Source organism: Lissotriton helveticus, chromosome 8 (genome assembly GCF_964261635.1).
Source record: "Lissotriton helveticus chromosome 8, aLisHel1.1, whole genome shotgun sequence".
NCBI classification, from domain to species: Eukaryota; Metazoa; Chordata; class Amphibia; order Caudata; family Salamandridae; genus Lissotriton; species Lissotriton helveticus.
The window spans coordinates 924,561,738-924,583,865 of NC_136069.1; the positions used below are offsets into that span (position 1 = coordinate 924,561,738).

The following is a 22,128-nucleotide window of genomic DNA, read 5'->3' on the forward strand; positions in this document are numbered from 1 at the left end:
TGGGGGATCTGGGTATACAGGGAGGTCACGTCTAGCGTAACCAATATGTCTTTTCCTTCAACAAACTCAATTGATTCCAATTTGTTAATGAAATCAGTCGTATCTTGTAAGTATGATAAAACCTGTGGCATAAACTGTTTCAAGAAACAGTCAACATATTTGGCGACCGGTTCCAGCAGGGAGTCGCATCCTGCCACAATCGGTCGACCAGGGGGCTTACTTTGATCTTTATGGACCTTTGGTAGAATATAGAACAAAGGTACCTTTGGGTGTTTATTCAGCAGGAATTCCAATTCTTTAGGGCCTACGTAGCCTTGTTCAAAACCCTCTTTGATGAGGGGAAACAGCTGGTTCTGTAGTTCCAGTGTCGGGTCCTTATTAATTTTGCAATAGCAAACTGGATCATTAAGTTGTCTGAGGACTTCTGTAGTGTAATCCACAGTGTCCCAAACCACAATGGCCCCGCCTTTATCGGCTTGTTTAATGGTCACCGTAGAGTCATTTCGTAAGTCAGTGAGGGCTTTAGTTTGTTCTTTTGTAATATTGAATTTGACATATTTTTTCTGCTTTTCCATTTCGGAAATAGCAGAAAGCACAGTCTTTTCAAATATCAATATTTCCTTTGGTATTTTATGTCCTGAGGGACAAAAGGTAGATTTTTTCCTCAGTCCTGTGACTTCCGATGATGGGGGAGCAAGATTCTCTGAAAAAAACGTTACTAATCTAAGTTTACGGCAAAACTCTATGAACTCAGTTTTCATTCTGACAAAATCTGTCCTGTTTGATGGTACAAAGGTTAAGCCTTTTGAGAGGACACTCTCTTCTGCCAGGGTAAGTGATTTAGAAGAGGTTGAAAATAGGTGATGCCGTTAGTTTTGATAATGTTGACGGCGGGTTGTCATTTCCCATCTCACTTTCCCCCTCGGTCTGGTTTGGCCTCTCCCTAAAAAAGAGTTCTGAGCAGGGCCTTGTGGTTGTTGGTTTTTGTTCCATTTTCGATTTCTATTTGGCTTACTATTACTGCTGGTATTATCACTGTCACCACCGGACGAGGACGTATCTGAAAACGTAATAAACTGATTTCTAGATCTACCACGATTGTCTGATAGATAGCGCCTAGAGTCCGCTTTTGTGTAAAAGTCAGTTTGCAAATAAGGATACACGTTCTCTAACGAGAAGTTCTTTTTATCTTTTTCGAACTGGTTTGTTTTTTGTGTTATGGTGTAATCCGTAAATTCCTGTATTTCTTTTGAGACTTTATCTAACAATGCCTTGGCGTCTGCGATCGTGGGGTTACTGTTTATTTCAGACTCCAACTGGGCTATCTCCTCCAGTTCTTGTCTTGAGATTCGAACAGCTGTTTCCACAGTGAGGACCATGAGGTCCCTACTGCATTTTGTTTCAATTTGACTGAAACCTTTTTTGAAAATGGGGTCCTCAACAAGTCAAGTCAAGTCAAAAACCACTTTATTCGATTTTGTTAAAAATCATAAAAGCATACTACAAACAGTTTAAAAAGACATTCCAAATTCATATAAATAATTGCATACAATACAAAATCAGTATAAAAATTATTAAAAAATGTCAAGATTAAAAATCATCATGTACAAACAGGTGAGGCAAAACAACAATCATCACAAACCCCAATATTACACTTGTAATTTCCTCTTCCTAGTCCTAACGGCAGCAACAAGATAGTTTGCCACACTGAACATTACCAAGGGGGATTCTAGCATTTGTAAATACAGGAGTGCTGGTTGTGCCTGCAAAAAAGCTTTCCCTTTCAGTAAAGGTACCAAATACTTCTGTCTTGGAGCGTTATAAAAAGGACAGAATAACATTAAATGCATGTTGTTTTGCAGGGAAAAGTCGTCACATTTGCATACAGGTGCATCCTCGGGCTTAAACCAACCTTGACTATCACAAAGTACCAAATAAATCTGGTTAAATCGAAATTTAACCAGAAGCCACCTGTGGAATGGAATATTAACTGAAGTAAGGTACGGTTGTATAGCTATACAGGTAATTGACATAAAATGTGCTCTAACAGTGGGTTTTGTTAATTGGTATTCCTCTCTCTCCAAGGTCTTAATTTTGAGGAAATTAAGCTTAACCCAGTCTAAGTCTACTTTTTTCAGGCCAAGCGGGGAGAAAAATATCTCAGGGCGTCCTAGTTCCACTGAACACTTGTGAATGTATGACAGCCAAGCAATATCTTTATACTTATCAAGTTTTAAGCAGTCTATCAGTATTTTGTGATTTGGGCCCAAGTTGTTATTAATCCAGACCCTAATCCATAAAAGGATAGGTGCCATGGAGAGTATATCGGTAATATACCCTACTCCAAGCTCCTGATGGACTGAAAAAGTGGCTGTCGATGGAGGGAGCCCTAACATAGAGCGAAAAAACTTGTTCACCTCCTTTTGTATAGTTTCAATTTTCACATAACCCCACAGACCTGCTCCATACCGTGCTATAGCTAATGATTTTGCCCTATACAAGGCTAATAATGCACCACTAGGTTTCCTCCCAAGTCTCCTTGAGAAGCTCAAGATAGCATTTACAGAGCTCCTCACCGCTTTAGTTTTAGCTGTTATTTGCGCAATCCAGCTACCCTTAGAATCAAAAACCACTCCTAGGTAAGTGAAAACTTTAACATTAGTGATCACTTCCCCTTTGCAGATAAAAGATTTAGTATTATTTTTAGCAGTCCCAAAAACCATAACGTGTGATTTGGAATTATTCACCACTAGGTCAAGAGAGGACATGAAGTCACTAAATGCATTTAAAAGTCTCTGTAGACCTAGATGTGTCCTAGCTATCAATGCGGCATCATCCGCGTACAGAAGCACCGAAATATGAGTGTCTCCGGCACGCGGTGTGTCCACTGAGGCAGCCAGAAGGTTTTTTTCCAGAGAATTTATGTATAAAGTGAACAGCATAGGTGCAAGGATGCAGCCCTGCCGCACTCCCCTGCCTGATTTAAACCATGCTGTACGATGTCCTTCTTGATCCATTCTGATAGAAGCCTTTAGGTCCTTGTGGAGTTCAGCTAAAAAATGGACCAGAGGAGGGTCCAATCCCAAATTTAACAACATGGCCCACAGCTTTGCCCTATTGACTAAGTCAAATGCTGTTGATAAATCCATGTAAGCAACAAAGATTGCCCCCTTTTTAGCCTTTGTGTATTTTGAAATAATCATATGGAGATTTAGGCATTGGTCCTCTGTCCCTCTTCCTGAACGAAATCCGTACTGTGCATTGGACAGAATATCATTTTCTAATGTCCACTTATTACTTTTAGTCAACAGAACTTTGCCCAGGATTTTCATAGACGAATCCAACAAGGATATGGGGCGGTAGCATTTGGGATCATCTCTTTGCCCTTTTTTAAAAATTGGGACTATGATCGAGCAAGTCCATGTTTTTGGGAAACCCCCTTCAAGTACATGGTTAAAAACATTCATTAATATCGTTGCCCAAATCTCAGGATTTGATTTGTGTAAATCCAGAGGAACCCCATCAGGTCCAGGAGCTTTATTCTTTGCAGAACCATTAATTGCAACCATAACTTCATTTTCACTAAAATTTAGGTTCGGCTGAGTAACAGAGTAACCAGGGATATGAAATATTTCATAGATATCGTTACTCCCATATATTGCGGAAAAGTGATTGAGCCACTCTGCTTCTGGTATATTTGCCTCAAGGTCTATATTACGTGTTTGGGCAAATATGGGATTATTTATAATTGACCAGAATTTAGAGCTATGTTTAAGAGTGGCCGAATCCATTAGAGAGTCCCAGGCTTCTTCCTTAATGACTTTTTTACGTAACTTCACCGCCTCAGCATATTTTTTCCTAAGCGGCGCTACCAGTGACTTGTTCCTGGGAGAATGTTTGAGCGCTGCCAACAATGCAGCGTGAGCTTTGGAGCAAGTATGGTCAAACCAACCAAAAACTGGTGCGGGTCCCTTCCTTGGTCTAAGTGTAAGCTCTTTTTCCACCCTAGAGCATATGGTCTCAAATGCGGCAACAACTTCTTTAGCCCCTATGTCTGGGTCCCTGCATGTCTCAAATTCTACTATCAAATCTTGTTCGATACGACCTAAAAAATCCTCTGGGCAGACTTTGCACCATTTTAATCGCCTCCCTTGATCTTTACTCTTAACATTCTTCACAGAGGTGGCCAACAAAGCCCCTTTGAGTAAACCAAGCGACCCATCCATAACCAATGACACCGGGTTGTGGTCACTAAAACCGCTTACGATGGCGTTATAAAACAAAACATAATGGAGGAGTCCAGGGGACAGAAAAATTTAATCAATGATTGATTCACTACCCCTCGCATTATATGTGACCACACGGTCCTTTAGGTCTGGGAAGCCTGGTTCATATAAATCGTTAGCTGATAACAGCTCTTCCATAGCTGAACCTTTCGAGCTATGCTCAAAATGGGGAATAATCGCAAGATCAGGCCCATCGGAATCTTTGATTTGACAGTGTGACCCACACAAATGGACATTAAAATCACCCATTAGAATGATTTGCACAAAAGTGGTTTGTTTTGACATGTAGTCAATTAAAAACAAAGATAAACTTTCTAAAACAAAGTTTGGGGGCCCCCCCAGCAGTGAGTTGTAACAGTTAATTAAGACTGTCTTTATTTTGTCCGGATGCAGAATTTCTAGTAGTTGAAAATAGTGTGAGAAACTAGGAATTTCCCTAACACTACCAGCTATATTGACAGACACCAAAAACAGCAAGCCCCCTCTGTCTCTTCCCACCGGGGTACACTGTGCTTTAACAAAAAACGAAGAATAACCATCCAGCCAAAAAGAATTTTCCCTTGACCATGTTTCCTGCATGGCAACTATGTCATGTTCTTTTAACATTTTTAGCCAGATCGGGTCATCCTGTTTGGCGCGTAAACCCGCAATGTTCCATGACATAACCTTAACATTTCCCCTACCATGATCTATTGGAACCTCCACATCACCCGTTGGTGTACGACCCTGTGAAAAAATGTTAGTATTATTAACCTGGCCATTTGGTATCGTGTTTATTTGATTGGGCTCTAGTCAGTCCATGTCAACCTGACTTGTAAGAACTGAAAATCTGTTTGACAGGGATAGATCTCATGTGTTCATATTTCTTACAGAGGTAGCTGGCCCGCCACCCCTGGATTTCTTTGTCACCCAATCATTCCCTTGTGGCGGGGTAGTAATCCTACCCTCTACACAGACATTCATAATGTTAGGCTGCGCCCTGCCATACCCACCGCCAGTTAACGTATATGCAGGTGGGTAGAAAAAACCCAGAGGCATAGCGCGCACACCCTTGCCTGCGGGATCCAAGGGGGAGGCATCCCAAAAAAGGCGGCTAGTGACATTGTGGAAAAGTAAATTTTGCCATGTTATATGTGCCTACGTGTTCCCCATCCTATGTTATATGTGCATGATTAATATGCATATGTATTCCCTATGATCGATTAAAGACGCAATTACAGTTGTGTCCATCTCTAGTATGCCAGTTTCCAGTTTTCGTGAATACAACGAATATTAGGCCTATGTAAACCTACGTTGCCACGTTTCACAGTGTGCACGTTAATTCATTGAAAAGTCCCCGTTTCTAGGCCTCAACAGGGCCCGGACTCAGATTCAGCTCCTGTTTCCTGAAACCCTCTCCGAGGAGCGATACAGCCCCCACCTGCATCTCTCACCCTTCACTTACTTCCTGCCTCGCAGTGCCCGGCTCGGCCTGGCTCTGCCTCCTAGTCTGCCAAGAGTATGTTATGATTCTAGTTATCAGTCCAGCCCTCCTTCTCTGCATTCCTAAGCTACTGAATCGCATCAATAGTTTCCGTCATGGTCTAGCCTTTATGTCTCCATGTAAGAGAAATACTGTATTAGTATTATTTAATATTCCTCGCACACACACTACATATAGGATTATGCATGCACCAGTCTTAGTGTCTGTTAGCCTTTGCCCTGATAACTTTTGGATTCTATCAACATGTTCTCTAAACACTAGATACTAGATAGGCTTTAGGTACATGTCGCTCTGACACTCCAGACTTTCGTCTCCTCTTCTAGTGCAGAAGTCATAGCCCCAGCTCCTCCTGGTAACACGTCATTGCCAGCTTGCGCGCACCACTAGGTCAGAGGTCCCGGCTCCTTAGGTAGCCCCCTCCATGTTTCCACCCCTTTTATGACATATTCTGTTACGTTTGCATCACATGTCTATGTATCCGCCTTGTACACACCTCTTGTTACACCTACTTCATGCCTTATCTTTCGCGACTGCTACAAACTCCGCCTACTGCTACGCCTATTGTATTGAATGCCATGAAAATGTTTTAACTATATATACTTGTGCACTGTTATTAAAAGTTGCCATTCCTTTGTCCCTGCCCCAGGCAGCTGCCATCTCATCCCCGTACAGGCTGTCCTGTTCCAGTCCTTTATGCTTAATTAAAGCCTGTCAACTCTAGCTACCTCGTATCTTGACTCTTATTTATTGAGCTATCTATTTGTATGAGTATCCTGAAAAATAGTACCGGTAATTAATTATTTATTTACCACATAATGGCGCCCGAATAGGGACTTGCCCTTTCCCCACGCGCCGGAGAAGCCACGCAAGCCCCCTGATCCTCTGCAGTCGTGACGGAACCATCCTGCGCAGTGGCAGATATTTCTGCTTCAAGTATCCCTCAGGCCCACGGAGGAGACGGAGGTTGCGGTCCAGCATCCAGACGAGGCGGTGGAGGAACGCGGCGAGTCCCGACCAGAGCCCAAGCCGAGAGTCCAAGGTCCGAGGTATCCGGAGGCCCACCTGTAACTGAAGTCCGAAGTTCGTCCGTCCGTCGTCGTAGCAGTCCAGTCCAGTCCGAGGCCTTCCGTTCTTGCTGCCCGGTGAGTACCGTTGCTGGGGTAGTATCTAGACAGGGTCAATTAATTTGTCTCTGGTCCGTGGGTTTGGGTACGCAGATCCAACACGAAGTGTCCACTTAGGTGGATGCGGGTCCTGACGTGTCTCTTTATGGGACCGGTAAGTTTAGTACTGTTTTAGCAGTGCATCCAGTCATTCTAGTTTCTGCTCTAGTAAGTTCTGTTCTCGAGAAATTCATGTATTTTGTTCTCAGTATTTCAGGTAGTATCTTGTCCGAACTGTTATTCTAAATGTTATTTCATGTGTTTTCAATGTCGTGGTATGAATGATTCGTATTACAGTTATTATTGTGTTGATTGTGTATTGTATTGTGTCTAGACTCCAGTCCAGTCATGCCTCTGTTCTCAAGATTACGTCAGTTAAAAACTAGAAAAGGTCTGCTCGAAGAAGCAGTTCCTGTCCCGCCTAGGGACAGTCCAGGTCATTTTATGTATCAAAAGCATGGCATAAGTGCCATATTATATCTAGACTTATGGGTGGAGTACACCAAACAATTAGAGGAAAAGTATAGATGGCCCGTATCAGGTACATGGGATGCCGAGTGCATCATGCGAGTAGAAGAAGTATTATGGAAAAAGAAAGCCAGACAGTCCCAGAAAGATGCCATCGAGTTATGGCGCAAAGAATGTCATAAAAGAACCGAAAAAGAAATCAGAAAGTCAGAATTAAGTAGAGAATCCTTAGAAAGAGCCCAAGAAAGGGAATTAATCGAAGTAGGTGAACGAGTTAAAGCCGAACAGTCAGACAGACAGAGAAATGCCCTCATTAAGGGAATGTATCCTCTTCTTGCCGAGGGCTTGCCAAAAGCAACCCCGGAAGCACCATGTAATTTTCCGCCGCCATTAGTTCCGATTAAGCTACGTCACAAACCGACCGCAGCTGATATTTTTCTCTCGTCCTATTTGGACGACACAGTCCCAGAATATGCGAATCCTGTTCCGCCAGCTCCTGTAAATAATGTAATTCCTGTTCCTCCAGCCACCGGGGCACCTGTTACAGCACCTGTTACGGTACCCCCGGTCCAGCCCATAGTACAAGTTCCCGCTACATCGGTCACTCTGCCAGCACGAAGAGTATCAGTCGATGATTCCAGTTTAGGGGCCGCGGGAGGAGGTCCTCCTGGTACCCCGCCGCCACACAAACGTGTAACATTAGTCGAGTTACATGAACGTGCGTTACAGCGTACGCCCAAATATCAGTCCGTTGCAGATATCAGACGAGCTCTTACCGAATGCCGTTATGATCCAGTCCCAGGCGATGATAATATGGTTATATATTCATTGCGTGTAAGACGGGTGACCGAGTATTTGGACACCCTACCGAATATGAAAGAAGATCTAGACAGAATATATCGTTTCATCCGTACAGGAGAAGATTCAGAAAGTATTGGCGAAATCATGTCTCTAAGGAAAGCTGAGACCCAGCTCATGCTATTAAAGTTTTTAATCAATTGCTTAATAAGGGAACAAGATTGTCCGACTAAAGATCCGACCGAAATGAAAGTTCTGACAAGGTGGAGTGATAATATAGCCGAGGGTAGACACAAGACCATCAGTAGTATAGAGAGTATGTACAAGAAAATACGTAAAGAAATAATAAGGTTACATGAACAACGCAAAGAAGCACTAGTAAGCGAGAAAGAAAGTAACTCTGATACTGAAGAAGCAGAAGACGAGAATACCGCCAGAATAGCGTATGTAGGTAAATCTAGATTTCCAGACCGACATTCACGCCTAGAACACAAGAAAGTCTTCCATCTTCCAGCACCAGAACAAGGTTCTCTGGAACAAGTATTTCAAGCCACCGATCATATTTTGAAATCACGAATCGGTTATAGTGAACTTAGTACCATGCATGAACAAGAACTAGTCCGATCAGCAGTCCGATGGATTACTGATTCTACCACTTTTCCAGACGAAATAGTGGCACAAATGTTTCTGAAACTGCCCCCAGCCGAGCAGCGACTGGTGGGTATGTATATGATCCAGCACCTCATTACACTGTATGAGGGTCAACATTCTGATCCAGGTCCGTTACATGATGTCCTGAACGAGTTACTCCAGTATAAATGGAAAGGTTTAGGTACCGATTTAATTAGAGTCATTCTAGAACAGCGCCACAAGTATAGAACGTTTCTGAACCCGCATTTTGTTCACGTCTCACCTCCAGAAAGTAAACCGTTTTACATAGACAGACAGCATCCGTTACGAGAAGTACACCCAGTTAGGACACAGGGTGGTGAAATGCAACGAGTATTTGTTTATACCCCGATTACGAAGATGGAACTCTTAGAGATGAAAAAATGAATTCCCTGTCACGACAAAGATCCAGCAGGGTTCCATCGAGAATTAAAAGACATGCTCCGTATGGGAGAATACACGTATCCAGATGTCATTAAAATGTTAAAGGTCCTGTTGCCCGCAGGGGTATATGAGAAACTCAAGGAAAAAGAATGAGAAGTGGGAGAGAAAAAGATCGATTGGGCAGTTCTAGAAGCTGAAGATAAGATACGAGTACCAGGTACCGGTCTTGGAGATAAATGTAAAGAATTACCAGAGTTATTGATTCAGGTTTTGCCAAGGTTATTAGCCACGAAAAAGGAAGACTGGGATGCAATCTCAGCATGTAAACAGAAACCAGACGAAGATACTAGTGATTTTTATTCTAGATTCGAGAAATGCTTTATCATCAACAGTGGTTTGAAGACAGGTAGCGAGTCATACCCTCATCTTTTTGTTACTAAACTAGTCGAGAATTCAAGCCCACAAGTTAAGAATCGAGTTTTGAAAGTCGAAAGTACTTGGCAAGCTAGTACCCCGTCCCAGATGCTCCAGATGCTCCAGTATCACCAGAATAGAATCAGGGAAGAGCAAGAACACGAAAGGAGACGTATGAAAGACACGAAAATGAAAGTACTAGTTGCACAATCTGTTCCACAAGACAGTCAGAAGAGGGGTCCGAATCAAGCCAGTCATCCTGCAGCTCCCGTTAAAGGGACATGCAATTATTGTAAGCAGCCAGGTCATTTCATAAACGAATGTGCAGTTCTGAAACACAACATAGCCACTGGTAAAACTAAAGAAAGACCACGTCCGCCTAGACAAGAGCAAGTTTCACAGACTTCTCAGTCACCACAGAATGCACAACAGACAGTTCCAGCACCGCAGCCTATCGCTGCAACACAGCATGTTACACAGCAAATGTACCAGTATGCCCAGTCAGAGTATCCAGATTATCAACCGTATTCATGAAACAGCCTAGAGAGGGAGGTAGGCTTGCCTCTCATCGAGATACCTGTAGATCAAGAGGGTCCCTATGTACACAGTCAAGTATTAGGGAAAGACAGAAAGTTTTTGATTGATACAGGGGCAAGTAGGACTACTATCAGTCATGACGAGGTTCCAGGGGCTCCGCTCTCAGGCTCTAGAAATGTTTCCCTTGGATTTTCAGGAAAGCCTATTGTAAACGAGATATCAAAGCCAGTTACTCTAGAAGTTGGTCCACTGTCCCGAACTACTGATTTATTACTTACGAAGTCATGTCCAGAAAATTTGTTAGGTATTAAGACATTGAAGGAATTAGGTGCAGTTATTTGCTGTTCCCCAGAAGGAATACGCATGTTTTTAAGGGATTATAAAGGTCACTATGTATTACGAGATTTTGATCCAAGATTGTCTAATGTACCGCAGCATTTATGGGCGCAAGGTCCAACTGATGTAGGATGTATGCACATCACACCCCATCGTGTGACTCTCAAGCAAGGTATAGTCTTGCCACGAATCAGACAGTACAGATTGCCACCTGAGGCTGTAACAGCCTTATCCAAAATTATTGACGAGCTCATTGCTCAAGGAGTGGTTGTAGAAACTGACTCCAATGTATGTAATTCTCCTATCATTCCAGTCATGAAACGTACTGATCCAAATGCACCTCCAGTATATCGATTAGTGATTGACCTTCGAGAACTTAATAAATGTATCATACCCCAGTATCCAGTAGTCCCAGATATTTCATCCCTATTGACAGCTATTGATTCTGAAGCTGTATTTTTTACTGTAATAGACCTCAAGAATGCATTTTTCAGTGTTCCAATTCATCCAGACAGCCAGTACCTTTTTGGTTTTTGTTTAAATGGAAGGAGCTATAAATTCACACGAGCTCCTCAAGGTTTCACAGAAAGTCCTAGCATTTACAGTCAAGCACTTAAAAGACAACTAGACAATATTCACATGCCAACTGACACTGCCCTGCTCCAGTATGTCGATGATCTACTGATCACAGCCCGTTCTGAGCGTGACTGCGAGCGAGCGTCACTTACAGTTCTGTATTTCCTAGCCGAGATGGGGCACAAGGTGTCCCCTTCGAAGCTCCAGTTCTGTGTCCAGCAAGTGATCTACTTAGGCCACTTACTGTCCAAGTGGGGTAGGCAGTTGACACCAGATCGTATCCAGTTAATAGCGAGTCTTCCACAGCCTAAGACACAGAAGGAGGTACGAGCTTTTATTGGCCTCACTTCTTACTGCAGACAATGGATTCCTCAGTATGCATTTCTAGCAAAGCCACTGATACAGTTAACGACACAGGAGGCAGCCGTATCGACTGTCCTCCCTTGGACATCTGAACATACACTTAGTTTTAATGAGTTAAAGAAAGCCTTATGCCAAGCCCCTGTTCTAGCTACACCGAACTACAGTAAGCCTTTTACACTTTTTGTCACAGAACGTGAAGGTACAGCATTATCTGTTCTCACACAAGATCAAGCAGGACAATACAAGCCCTGTGCTTATTTTTCAAGCACATTAGATCCAGTAGCCCAGGCCCTGCCTGCGTGCTTCAAGTCAGTTGCAGCCACAGCTCTAGCAATCAGACAAAGTGATTCCATAGTATTAGGACACTCCCTGACAGTACAAGTTCCACATTCCGTGGAAGTTCTTTTAAACCGAACACAGACTCAGCACTTGACAATTGCACGTTTAACAGGTTATGAACTGACACTGTTCCAGCCACACATAGAAATCAGACGCTGCAACGTTTTAAATCCTGCTACTCTGTTACCGTCAGTTACTTCAAATCCCGCCACACATGACTGTGTGGAAGTTGTTAACACCATGACTAAGCCAAGACAAGACCTGACAGACATTGCATTACCTAATCCCGACCTGACACTTTATGTGGATGGTTCATGTATGAGAACAAGTACAGGAGAACTAGTAGCCGCGTATGCAGTGACTACTGACACTGAAGTCATTGAAACACACCGTATTGATATCCTGTCCGCTCAAGCAGCAGAGCTAGTTGCTCTGACCCAAGCCTGCATACGTGCCAAGAACCTGAAAGTAAACATATATACAGATTCACGTTACGCATTCGGAGTTGTACACGACTTCGGAGTGCTCTGGCAGGAGAGAGGTTTCATGACTTCTCATGGAACCAAGATTCAGCATGGTCTCCTCATTCAAGCTCTGTTAGATGCAATACATTTACCGACAGCTATCGCTATCATGAAGTGCAAGGCACATACGAAAGTTACTGACATCATTTCCCAAGGTAATGATCTAGCAGATCGAACAGCCAAGCTTACAGCTCAGACACCAGACATTCCAGTTAACAAAACACAGATATCCACTCCAGATCCGACTACATGTATGACAGTTAAGGACCCTACACAAGATGTCATAGACATACAGTTACATGCTACTCCTGAAGAAATCAGGAAATGGTCCGAACAAGGAGGGGTCCAGACAGATCAGGGATGGTTGACGAAGGGAAAAGCCACATGGTTTCTCCCCGACTCTATGGTTCAAGTAATTATCAATACCGCACATAGTCCAGCACATCTAGGAGAAAAAGCCATGTTAGACAGTATACAGAACCTTTGGTTCAACAAGCACTTACGAGCTGCAGCCAAGCAGAAAGTCCGTACCTGTATGATATGTTGCCAGTTCAATCCAGGTAAAAGTGTCCCGGTGGAACAAGGTGGATTCCAGCCTCCTGACCACCCTTTTGAAGTCCTCCAGATGGATTATATCCAGATGGAGCGATGTCGAGGTTTCAAGTATGTCCTTGTAGTTGTATGCGCTTTGTCCAGATGGACAGAGGCATATCCAGTTCCAGATTACACAGCAGCGACCACTGCCAGGCAGTTGGTTCATGAATTCTTCCCCCGTTATGGACTCCCTAGGGTCGTGTATTCTGATAACGGCCAGCCATTCTCATCTGAGCTCATGAAACATGTTTCCCTTTTGTTAGGGTACCAGTGGAAGTTCCATTGTGTGCGCCATGCTGAAGCAGCCGGTCTCGTAGAGAGACATAATCAAACCCTGAAAATCCGTATTGCTAAGACATGTAAAGAGAAAGGTGTAGACTGGTTAGTAGCTCTGCCAGTCGCTCTATTTTATATGCGCATGGTCGCACATTCCAGATCAGGTCTGTCCCCTTATGAGGTCGTATTCGGCCGCCCCCCAAATATGTGGGGTACACCTAGACCCCGAAGTATTACCGATGTTTCCAGTAATATGCTGACAGATTACCTAGCTTCCTTGATGTCTGCCCTACACTCTTGTCGTTCACAGGTTGCCGCTGCATTTCCAGACAATACCGAAGTGAAACCGCATGAGGTCATTCCAGGCGACCTAGTCTTTGTAAGGAACTTTGATCGTTCAAGTCCGCTGGAGCCTCGCTGGAAGCAACCTCAACTAGTCCTTCTGACCACCCGTACGGCCGTGAAGTTGGAAGGCCGCAAAGGCTGGGTGCACCTGTCCCACGTCAAGAAATTCCATGGATGTCGCATAAAAACATTGGACTGTTCCATTTTAAAGGACTGCCAGAATTCTAAAGACTGCCCTATTCTCAAGGACTGTCCCGCTACAAACTTTGATTCCAAGCCTTCCCTGTTAGAGACAACTCCGCAGCAGGAGTATAAGTTGAAGCTCCGGTCTAGTAAAATAAGTCAGCCAGTTTAATTGTCTAAGTCCCCCTCGGGTGAAACGGTTAGACAGGTATCTGACATGTATGAGATAGACCCCCATAGTGAGAGAGTTAGTCAAAACTGTATCCGATGTATCGTTTTTCTAAGTTTTCTATTGTTTCTAAGTTTGATGGTCACCTGCACAAGTTATGCATTGCATTTATGTTTCCCAATTTCTCATGTAAATAAGTTTTCTAATGTTACAGTAGAGCACACATTTAGTGATCTGCCTCCTCACGAGTTATCCTATCGTCTTGCTATGAGAAATAACACATTCATCAGAATGTTACACTATTCACACCAGACCAGCAATGCCACTAATTGTTGGGTGTGTGGTCGACTCCCCCCTTTCCAGACACCGAAGGGAGTTCTGCCACTTTTTCCTTATCCGTTTTCACATAATGGTTCGTGTGGAGCATGGTCCATGTTAACGTCATCTTCTAATGATATGTCCCTTCTGAATAGAACATGTTTTCCAGACAAGCAAGGTCTCTCCCATAGAACAGGGTTAGATCTAGAAAATGAAGTTTATAATTTAGGTAATTATTCTTCGAATTTTATGGTCCTGAATGTTCAGTCTGATACTACTCCAGACTTACCTGCTATTTCAGTACTACCAGTCAAAGGCGAATTATGTGTCAGAAATAATGGTTCCGCACATGTAGGACATAGTGAATGTACTACTACTGTCGAGTATAGTGACAGTGGGAAATCTATTTTCAAAGCCTCACGTCATTCTTATTTTGTGTGTGGTCAGACCGCATATGTTCGTCTGCCCCTCGATTGGGATGGAACATGTTACATTGCCTTCCTACTGCCACCAGTTTTTCTAGCCCCATCTGATTATCATAGAAACACACATCTAGTACACGTCAGACATAGAAGGGAGATTGAGTCCCCAATTGTCGATCAAACTGAAACTACTCTAGAACAATATCAAGATTTCAATAAAGGTTTCTTCTTCTTTATAGGACCTATCCAGAATAGTAAGTTAATACGTAGGTTAACCAGAACCCTTGAAGCAGTAGTGAATGAGACTACTTCTGCTCTAGGTAACTTAACCGAAGAGCAATCTGCTATGAGATTTGTCGTGCTCCAAAATCGTCTCGTTCTTGACGTCATACTGGCCGATAGAGGAGGAGCATGTAGAGTTATCGGATCTAGTTGCTGCATTTTCATTCCTAATAACGCGCCGTCTGTTTATTCAGCTATAACCAGACTTCATAAAATTGCCCATCAGTTACACCAGAATCCAGGCACCTGGACATGGTCCGGTTGGCTCTGGAGTATCATATCTGCCTGGGGATGGAAAGTATTGTCATTCCTAGGTATTGCAGTAACGATCATATTCAGTTGCTGCCTCTGTATACAATGTGGCCCTGCGATTTGCGGCATTTGTGCTACATCATGTATTCCTAGTCCTAAGTCCCGTTCTAAATCCCGTTCCAAGACAATTCGAGACGAGCAAATGATACTGTATGAAATAATAGATGGTATCATGAATATAGATGTTTCCTGATGGAAACGTAGGGCACAAGGAGGGAATGTGGAAAAGTAAATTTTGCCATGTTATATGTGCCTACATGTTCCCCATCCTATGTTATATGTGCATGATTAATATGCATATGTATTCCCTATGATCGATTAAAGACGCAATTACAGTTGTGTCCATCTCTAGTATGCCAGTTTCCAGTTTTCGTGAATACAACGAATATTAGGCCTATGTAAACCTACGTTGCCACGTTTCACAGTGTGCACGTTAATTCATTGAAAAGTCCCCGTTTCTAGGCCTCAACAGGGCCCGGACTCAGATTCAGCTCCTGTTTCCTGAAACCCTCTCCGAGGAGCGATACAGCCCCCACCTGCATCCCTCACCCTTCACTTACTTCCTGCCTCGCAGTGCCCGGCTCGGCCTGGCTCTGCCTCCTAGTCTGCCAAGAGTATGTTATGATTCTAGTTATCAGTCCAGCCCTCCTTCTCTGCATTCCTAAGCTACTGAATCGCATCAATAGTTTCCGTCATGGTCTAGCCTTTATGTCTCCATGTAAGAGAAATACTGTATTAGTATTATTTAATATTCCTCGCACACACACTACATATAGGATTATGCATGCACCAGTCTTAGTGTCTGTTAGCCTTTGCCCTGATAACTTTTGGATTCTATCAACATGTTCTCTAAACACTAGATACTAGATAGGCTTTAGGTACATGTCGCTCTGACACTCCAGACTTTCGTCTCCTCTTCTAGTGCAGAAGTCATAGCCCCAGCCCCTCCTGGTAACACGTCATTGCCAGCTTGCGCGCACCACTAGGTCAGAGGTCCCGGCTCCTTAGGTAGCCCCCTCCATGTTTCCACCCCTTTTATGACATATTCTGTTACGTTTGCATCACATGTCTATGTTTCCGCCTTGTACACACCTCTTGTTACACCTACTTCATGCCTTATCTTTCGCGACTGCTACAAACTCCGCCTACTGCTACGCCTATTGTATTGAATGCCATGAAAATGTTTTAACTATATATACTTGTGCACTGTTATTAAAAGTTGCCATTCCTTTGTCCCTGCCCCAGGCAGCTGCCATCTCATCCCCGTACAGGCTGTCCTGTTCCAGTCCTTTATGCTTAATTAAAGCCTGTCAACTCTAGCTACCTCGTATCTTGACTCTTATTTATTGAGCTATCTATTTGTATGAGTATCCTGAAAAATAGTACCGGTAATTAATTATTTATTTACCACAACATTGCGTGATTTAAAGTTTACTATAACACAGTCCCCTGCCACACATTTCTTAGTTTTTCCCACCCAATTTACCCTTCTACCCGTCAATATATTAGCTGCAATATCACCCTCACCCGTACAGTTCGCATTGAACCATTTTTTAATGTGGTTAAGGAGGGTTTCATGCTGTTCTTCTTCCCCATCAGTAAGTTTAGGCACATTTACCAGAATTGCAACGAATGGCGTTGCATCTGGAGGTAAATGTACCGGGGGCACTCCACGCACCCGTGTTCCCTGCAACGCTAGTTGCCCTTCCGAAGAAACTGGTTTAGTCACTGGATGCAGAATGGGCATGTATTTACCATTTACAACTTTCCCTTTATTATACACAGGATTTTCAGCGAGCAAATTAGTTACTGTGTTAATCGTAGGGTCATTTACAGCAGGTGTGGGAGCCTGAAGAGATGGAGGACATATCGGTATAGGTGGTGGCGGTAAAAGTACCTGATTATTTAATAAATCATTAATGCGATCGCATTTTTTCAACAGGTCTTTAACACAATCCTTCAGAGTCTCCTTTATATCCGTCGCAATCTGGATTAGGGCTGATTCAAGTCTGTCAGAAAAAAGTTTTTCCAGTAAGGACGACAGTCCCTCCTCAGTGATATAGGTAGCACGCTGTTCCCCAAGCTGAGGACTTGTCGTGTTTTCTATGATATCCTAACCCACAGATATGGGAGGTATGACTGTAACTGGCAGTTCTGGGAAGGGAAGAACTGTAGGAGACTGAGCCATGTTGGGTCTACATGATTCGATAATGACCCTCGGCTCCAGTGGTAAACAACTAATAGGAGTAGTGCTAGTGTTACTTGAACCCACAGGAGACATTTCCAGACCTAGCGCACGTTCAGAAACAGCAATCTGCGTAGATAGTTCGTCCACTTTAGTAGTTAAATAAGTGATTATACTAGTGGTATATTTGGGAACCTTGGCCTTAACCTCGCCCAGTACCGGTGTAACAAGTTTGCGCTTACCCATGTTGTTAGGGGGGTAGCCCGTCCCGTCCCTGGTCGTCCTTGGACGGCCTTAGACGGCCCGCCCTCTGCCCGGGCTCCGCCCGGTGACGCCCGCGCGCGTCCCGCGACGCGGAGGGATAGGCTGGGCTTTGTAGCGCCTCCGGGCGCGAACACAGCGGGACACAGGAAGTACACGCAAAGCCCACTGGGAGCTGTAGTCTCCAGCCGCTCCTGGATGGATGATGGCGGCGAGACCTACAGCGTTCCCAACCCAGGGGCAGGAGCTGCGTGCTGGCGTGCTGTCCGGTGAGTCACTCTGCTGCTGTTTGGGTCCTCAACAAAAATAACAGGTATATTTTTGATTTGAAGGCCCCCCGGGATAGTACCTTCTCGCAAGTGGCCGTGTAGGTCAGTTCTTATTTGCTTCTTTTTTAGACGAAGCAATTTCTCAGATTCGTTTTGTGAAGTTGCCGAGACACTTAGGGAAACTGAGGTAAATACAGGTGGATCACTCAAGAGGTTCTTAATATGGTCTTCTGTATAGGCAAAGGTGTCTTTCTCTGCCATAAGGAATAGATAGAAAGTGAGAAAATCAAAAATGAAAAGATGAAAAAAAATATTAAAATACAGAATGCAAATATCTATATATATATATATATCCACACACAAGTTTGGCGTGCTTAAGCCGCTTGAGCGGCGGGCTCACGACGGGGTTCGCCGACCCCCTCCAATTACACACACTTCAGGCCTGAAATCCTTTGCAGGAAAAACCAGAGTCGAAGCCCAATTGTCACGGTGCAGCATCAGTGTTTAATCAGCCGAAAAAACAAATACGCCCGACGCGTTTCGAGATCAGCCGATCTCTTGGTCACGGGTGGAGCTTGCCAGCACCATCAATCATTTAAAGGTACATTGCATACTAGTCACGTGATCATAGACATAGAGAAAGTAAAATACACTCTGTGTTTCCGATTCATAAATGAACAAATATATACAGGAGCGGAATTCAAAAATAAGCAAGTTGTCATTCATGGTCTGACAAAATACGATACAAAATTAAACGGAGTCCACAAACAAATTAATACGCGTCGGGCGTATTTGTTTTTTCGGCTGATTAAACACTGATGCTGCACCGTGACAATTGGGCTTCGACTCTGGTTTTTCCTGCAAAGGATTTCAGGCCTGAAGTGTGTGTAATATATATATATATATATACACAAGTGAACGGGGGCGTCTAAGTTTACCTGACGTTCATGCAGGATAAGAGGTACAGTCTTATCTACCACGACAATCCGTGGTTAAATTAAAGCTTCGCGAGAAATAACCCGCTATAGGATCCAATAACAAGCAAGAGCTGGCTCTAATCAGTGAGGCTGAGCACTAATACCAATATAACAGAACAAAATGCCTACACTGATGAATGATTCAAACCATTACTCTGACTCAAACAGAAGAACAACTTATTTCCACTGGAGTTTTTGCTATTTAATAGCTCTTTTACTCATTTTAAATAGAAACACGGAAATACAAAAGTTTATACACTTTACATTGAAAAAGCATTGGACACAACATATTTCAAGAAGAATAATATAAACACAGTCACTCTATTCAAGCAGATCACAGTCATTCAAAACATATGAACCCACTCATACAAAACCTGGCACACTCAAAAGTCCCGGTGTGTCAGTGTAAAGGGAAGAAAAGAAAAAAGATTCGAAATTGCTCTGTGAATCAACACATTAGGTTATCAATCAGTATAGCACGAAAATATATATTCAACACACTTTTCTGTTTTCTACACAATTTAAACACAAGTATGTACAATATCATGCAATTAGAGTGAAAAAATTCACTCCGCGTTTAGAACTTCATAGCAGAGCAATTCCTAGGATAAGGGCCTACGCGTTTCGAATCCCAGCAGCTCAAAAGGGAGGGATTCTCATCAGGGCCAGCAAGTATCTAAAAAGAAAGAGAAATAATTGCCACATGTCAACCTAAACTGTACTCATTAAAAGAACACAAGTGAGTGAGGACCACCATCATAACACTCAGCTTACCTTACTCGTATGTGAGACGTGTTTCAGATGTTGTGGAAAAAGAGATTCTGTGGGAGTGGAACACAGGGGTGGACGGAGAGCTTTTTAATGGCGGATTTTTCAGGGGAGATCAAGCATCAATACACAAAAAGAGTAGTTGTGTGGATAATTACCTATCCGTGGGGATGAAGTAGCCACGGCGGGACCAACGAGATTAATCGCTCGCAGGGAACCGGAAATTCTTTTTAATGCCCAGGCATGTTTGAATGGCGAGCAGGTGGAATTCTGGCTGGAAAGCGGAGAAACGAACAGGTTAGAAAGGTCCTGGGGGACTCTCTTCCAGCGGGGGTGGGGTCAGTCCATTGTGATACCACAAGGGCTTTGGAACAAACAAAGTGCAGGTGCGGGGTTGACGGTGCACCGTTGTCTAACTGAAGTCTCAACGGGGATTATACTGGGGAGTGAAAAGTGTGTAGATCCACATTTTAGTGAGGGAAACAAGGTCGTTTAGGGGGAAAAATTAGGGTTGAACTATAAAGAAAAGTACCTGTTTGGCGGAATTCAGGACGCTTATCTAGAAGACATGCGCAAACTGAGGTTTTATTTTAAGTAACTTGACTGCTCACTGCGGTAAAGTCGGTTATTCAGGTCTGAAACATAATAAAAAAGGGGTGCAGGGGGCATTAAAAACAGAATAAGGCCCCTCCTTTCCTTAAAGTGAAGGAGCAGATCTACGCGGCTCATCGGAATCGGTTCTCACCTGGAAAACGGACGGGAATGAATCACGAAGGCCAGCTCGGAGTGTGCTGGCGGCGTACACGGAGCACTACTCACTCGCGCATGCGCCGTGTAGAGATGCAGCGGTATGGACAAGATGTCCTGAATAAATATAACTGGATCTCATGTATCCGCCCACAAATACAGAAAATCACTTGAAGGCACTACTCACTCGCGCATGCGCTGTGTAGAAATGCAGCGGTGTGGACAGAATGCACTGGTTAAATATAACTGGATCTCTTGTGTCCGCCCACAAATACAGAGAATCGCTTGAAGGCACATACGTGTCTGGCGGCTATGTGGAGGCATTTTGCGTTGATCTTTGTCGCAAATAGATCCATGTGAGGCCTGCCCCATCGGGAGAATACTGCGTCGAGAGCATGTTGGTCGAGCTCCCACTTGTGACAAATGGAGCGTTGCCTGATGAGTGAGTCCGCCAGGGTGTTGTCTGCTCCTGGTACATACTCCGCTCTCAGCGAAATGTTGTGTCGGAGTAGCCACTTCCAAATTCTCTGTGATTCTTGAGACAACGTCATGGATCGAGTTCCCCCTTGCTTGTTTAGATAGTGCATTGTGGTGGTGTTGTCCGTCCTCACAAGCACTGGGGAGTTCCTGATCCGGGGCAAGAATGCTCGAAGTGCCAGGTATACTGCCCTCAGCTCCAGCAGGTTGATGTGGAACTGTTTTTCTGCCACCAACCACTGACCGTGTATTTGAAGTTCCTGCAGGAACGCACCCCATACTTCCAATGATGCATCTGTTGTTATCACGTGTGGGGAGATTGGAAGAAGCAATGGAATGCCCTGGTTCAGGTTTTTTGTTTGAAGCCACCAGTGCAGGGCCTTCACCATGCACGGAGTGATCCTGATAAGATCGTCGAAAGATCCCGTACACTGGATCCACTGTGATGATAACGCCTCCTGTAAGGGATGCATACGGAGGCGCCAGTGTGGTATTAGGAGGATATTGGAGGACATCATTCCAAGCAATGACTTGAAGAGTCGCACCTTGATGGTCTTTTTCACCTGAATGTGGGCTGCCAGAGACCTCAGCTTGACCTGACGCTTTGCTGATGGGAAGGCCTTCTCCTGACGCGTGTCTAGAGTTGCTCCCAGGAAAGTGAGGCGTTGAGAGGGCTGCAATACCGACTTTTCCTGGTTGAGCGTAAGCCCCAGGCTCTCGAAGAGCTGAAGACAGGCGTTGGAAGATCTGCTCACGCCTTCTAGAGTAGGAGACTTGATGAGCCAATCGTCCAAGTAGGGGAATACCTGGTGATGGTGCTGGCGAAGGTACGCTGCCACAGGAGATAGGCATTTTGTAAAAATGCGTGGCGCCGACTTCAGGCCAAATGGCAACACTCTGAATTGGTAGTGTCTGCCCGCCACTACAAACCTTAGGTATTGGCGGTGACTTTTGTGGATGAGTATGTGAAAATAGGCGTCCTGGAGGTCTAAGGACACCATGAAATCTTTGGAATTGTGTAGTTGTAACACTTCCTGAATGGATACCATACGGAACGATTGTTTCTTGAGGTATCCGTTGAGGTTCCTTAAATCCAATATAGGTCTCCATTTCTTCTCCTTTTTTCGTATTAGGAAGAACCCGGAATAGAATCCTTTCCCCCTCTGACCTCTGGGAACTCTTTCTACGGCTCTTTTCTGGAGC

General features: G+C 44.0%; 1 protein-coding gene and 1 long non-coding RNA gene across 2 annotated transcripts in view; both read right to left on the reverse strand.

The window, feature by feature from the left end:
- The window catches only part of LOC144773827 (uncharacterized), a 1,242,163-nt gene that overhangs the window by 1,025,269 nt on the left and 194,766 nt on the right, over positions 1–22,128 (reverse strand). The window lies entirely within an intron of this gene.
- On the reverse strand, positions 19,509–19,954 carry LOC144771820 (uncharacterized). The gene is made up of 3 exons (XR_013599493.1): positions 19,860–19,954; positions 19,708–19,754; positions 19,509–19,609 (listed from the first exon to the last, which is right to left on the reverse strand). It is a non-coding gene; the product is annotated as an uncharacterized LOC144771820 (long non-coding RNA).